The 4,286-nt window shown below is 46.4% G+C and overlaps 1 long non-coding RNA gene across 1 annotated transcript; it reads left to right on the top strand.

Moving 5' to 3' along the window:
* Positions 1-1,279: 1,279 nt before the first annotated feature.
* LOC144797715 (uncharacterized) lies at positions 1,280-3,425 on the top strand. The gene is made up of 2 exons (XR_013603449.1): positions 1,280-1,383; positions 3,238-3,425. It is a non-coding gene; the product is annotated as an uncharacterized LOC144797715 (long non-coding RNA).
* Positions 3,426-4,286: the final 861 nt, after the last annotated feature.

The following is a 4,286-nucleotide window of genomic DNA, read 5'->3' as shown; positions in this document are numbered from 1 at the left end:
TCAGAACGTGTTTTTAGTTCTGCTGGTGGCATTGTGACTTCCAAAAGGTCCCGCCTCTTGCCCGCAAATGTGGAGCGGCTCACCTTGATAAAGATGAACCAGCACTTCATACCACCAGATTACAGAGTACGAGAATGCACGCAGGAAGAAGAGGACACCGCCCTACCCGAGGAAAGTTCTCCTCAGTTACCAGAAGTAACCCCGACTGATGATTTAGCAGAGTATGAGGACGAGTTCTGCTTCCCTGACAGCGAGTTCTGAAAATGACTCAATCATTCATTCATTAATTGTAAATAGTCCTCCTTATTCACTTTTATTCCTGTGTGTCTGTCTTTCTTTAGCAAGTGCTTCATCACATTCCCAACAAAACTGTAATCAAATCAACCAATAAAACAACAAGCCCATCAACAGAACTGTCTTGATTTTGATGCCGCAGCATTCCTCAGGTTCACAACAGTTAGTTGACACGAACTCAGTCCTGGTCGTCTATCCTGAGTCCTCCTCCTCCAGACTCACCCTATCCATTACCCATAATGCTGATGCCTGGATTCTGCACAATGAAGAAACTTACTTAACGTTGACGAGTCCCCCACTGTGAATTCCAGGTGGAGCCAGCCCTCAAACACAAATTACAGGTAAGATAAGCGTTTGGATGGGAGGTAGTATAATGGAGTATTTGGAGAGGCGAGAGAGTGACAGTGGTACTAGCAGCAAAGTCCTAGGGCTCTTGAATTAACAAACTCTGTGACAGGCATTTACTTAGGAAAACATTTGGCCTATTGCACGTGAACGTGTAGGCGTTATATTGCTCGCTTGCCTGTCTCAGGGGTGCTGTCTCTGGGGCTTCTAGGTTTTAGGGTTGTGTCAGCACCGCTACCACATTTCTAATGTTGATTGCTTTTGATTTGCAGAAAATCCACGCCGGGAAACTCCAGTTGTGGCCCTGCTGCAGAACGCGTTAGGACTCTGTGAATTCCAGGTGGAGCCAGCCCTCAAACACAAATTACAGGTAAGATAAGCGTTTGGATGGGAGGTAGTATAATGGAGTATTTGAAGAGGCGAGAGAGTGACAGTGGTACTAGCAGCAAAGTCCTAGGGCTCTTGAATTAACAAACTCTGTGACAGGCATTTACTTAGGAAAACATTTGGCCTATTGCACGTGAACGTGTAGGCGTTATATTGCTCGCTTGCCTGTCTCAGGGGTGCTGTCTCTGGGGCTTCTAGGTTTTGGGGTTGTGTCAGCACCGCTACCACATTTCTAATGTTGATTGCTTTTGATTTGCAGAAAATCCACGCCGGGAAACTCCAGTTGTGGCCCTGCTGCAGAACGCGTTAGGACTCTGTGAATTCCAGGTGGAGCCAGCCCTCAAACACAAATTACAGGTAAGATAAGCGTTTGGATGGGAGGTAGTATAATGGAGTATTCGGAGAGGCGAGAGAGTGACAGTGGTACTAGCAGCAAAGTCCTAGGGCTCTTGAATTAACAAACTCTGTGACAGGCATTTACTTTGGAAAACATTTGGCCTATTGCACGTGAACCAACACGATGACAGTGTTCAGTTAAATGAAATTACTGCAAAACCACCACCCACCCAGCTCAAAAGTAGTAAAAAAACAGGTATGCTCAGATAAAGTTTGAAAAAGTATATTTATATCCCTAACAAAATAATCTCCCGCAAGACCCTCCCTAACCCCAACAAATAAATAGTCCTCAAAAGTCCCCAAAAAACCCAACTCCCAATTCCCACCCCCCAAAAGTCTCAAAAACAGGGGCAAGGGACACTCTATGGATGCAAGCTGTTAAGTTTGGCCTCCAGGGCATCATGCTTTAGGGCCAGGGCATCATATTTTTCTTGGAGGATGGCTTGATCTAGGCGGAGGCCCTCCACCACATTCTGATATTTGGTCCATTTCTGGACCTCCGCCTCTAGGTCGGACACTCTGCGGAGTGCACGGCGCAAGCGACCTTTAACAGTGCTGCGAGGTGCAGCTTTTGCTGCTCGGCGGTGGCGTCTTCCGGCACGGCTCCGGTTTGCTGGAGCACTGTGCTTACCGGTAGAACGTGGGGTAACAGAGGAGGATGTAGATGTTGTTAGGTTTGATGCACTGGAGTGCGTGTCGTCCCCCTCTAGTTCCACCAGTCGCCGATATTCAGCAACAGTTGCTTCCAGCCTCCGTTGCCGGGCCAGTACAGCCAGCATACTCCTCGTTGGTTTGGAGGTTTTAGTATTGCCAACTACATGAAGAAAGAAAGACATAATCTGTAACCAATGCTCTTTAAGAATATGATTAACACAAAATGATTCAGCAGGAAGTTGTGTCACAGTACAACTAGCAACTAGCCAGGGCAGTACAAAACTATTCAGGCCAGTATCATGGGCGTCCGCAGGGAGGGGCGCTTGAATCACCATTTCCCTTCCCACAACTCACTTGTATCCTTGGTTTGGTGCTCTTTCATATGAAAGAGATCTGGCAGAAGTGAGTGATTTTTCCTCTGAGCCGTTAACCACACCAGCAACCGTATCATCTGCACCAGGCCCAGGCGATATGTCTGTTTCCCTCCCTCTCTCTCTCTCTCTCTCTCTCTCTCTCTCTCTCTCTCTGTCTCACTCTTTCTGTCTCCCTTTGTCTCCCTCTACCTCGCTGTCTCTCTCTCTCTGTCTCCCTCCCTCACCATCCCTCTGGCTCCCTCCCTCTCTCTCTCTCTCCTTCTGTCTTCCTCTCTCTCTGTCTCTGCCTCCATCTGTCTGTCGGTCCCAGCCTGCTGTAATTACCATATTGTAATTTGTCACTGGGCCACCACTGAATACACATCATATCCTATCTAAGAGTCAGATAGTACCTCCATGATCCAGCTTACCTGTACTCGCCACCGCCACCGTCTCCTTCCTCACAGTCTGTACTTCTTGCTCTTGGTCCGACTCCTCTAGCGCCGCCTCCTCCCCAGATTGACCCTCGGACTCCGAGTCACTGATGACCACCACATCTGAGCTGGCCCCGCCACCAGATGTTCCACCTACAAAGTAGATTTAAGAATGTTAGATTACACCACTCCACTAGTATTTGGTCTATGAATGAAAAAATGTGAAAACAACAGAAAAATTAATTGACTGTCTACTCTAGTCTAAAGTAAAAATGTCCCTCCTTCCAGGGAAAGCTGTTGTCTTGCTTCATTTTTTTTGTCACAATTGTTGAATGCTTGCTTAATTTTAACACACACTATTTTTCTCTGAACAGACAGAAACTGGACTTCTAAGGACAAGAGGAACATCAACTTCAAACCAGGTGAAAGCTCGGCTCGACCACAAGAAATGTGTACCAATCCAGTACTCATCAACTCAGCACCAAGCACTTTTCCATTTCCAACTAACTTTATTTTCATATATGTGTTTACTTAAACTTTTAATAAAGCTTTTAAACTTGAATTGACTCTGTGGTTTTTAGTCCTCCAGAGAGTCCAGTCTAGAGTGACTGAGCGAAAAGTTTTGCAATTTTTGCAAGGAGGAGTCTGTGCTGCTGACACTACCAGGTTTATTTATACAGTGTGCCAAACACGCCACTCTGAAATATTATTACTCTGGTCTTTGCTGTCCATAGTTCGGTTTGTGGAGAATTGTCCCTGCAACAGTTGGATTATTGATTTTGCTCCTATCTAAACCCTATTTCGAAACAATTAAATTAGGAATGCTTGGACAACAATAGGTCCTCTATATTTAAATGAAAACTTACTGGGGCCAGCAAAGGAGCACTCGCCGCCCTGGCCTGCATCCTCCTCCTTTGGAGCCACTGCTGCATCAGATTTTTCGGTCCGCTTGCCCCTGGGCGGACCTGACGTACAACATGAAAGAAATAACAGAAAACATTGATGATTGCTGCTTGCCGATGTCCTTGTCAACCAAATCAAACATTTAGAAAGAACAAGAACCTACTATTTCATCCAAAAAGAGGGCTACAAAGGAAGGACTGCACCTGAGCCTCTACTCTAGGGGCAGATTTACAAGCCCCTTGCAGCTCTTTTGCTCCATTCTTGCGTCAATTTTGTGACGCAGCGCCACAAGAGAGGCGCCATGGTGTGGCGTATATTAACAACGTGACGCATATGGGAGATGCATCCCATTCTAAAACCCTGCGCCATTAGGGAGCATTCCATCGCAAGGGAGGGCGTTCCTGCGCAGGAACGCATGCTAAAAGTGGCTATGGGGAATATATAAAATTTCAATCAGTCATTTAGGACAATGATGCGTCACTGAAACCCTGCGCCTGCATGAAGCAGACTTACGGCTTGA

The sequence above is a fragment of the Lissotriton helveticus genome, chromosome 12 (assembly GCF_964261635.1).
Source record: "Lissotriton helveticus chromosome 12, aLisHel1.1, whole genome shotgun sequence".
Taxonomy (NCBI): Eukaryota; Metazoa; Chordata; class Amphibia; order Caudata; family Salamandridae; genus Lissotriton; species Lissotriton helveticus.
The sequence above is the reverse complement of the archived record's forward strand: the minus strand, read 5'-3'. Positions and strand labels throughout refer to the sequence as shown.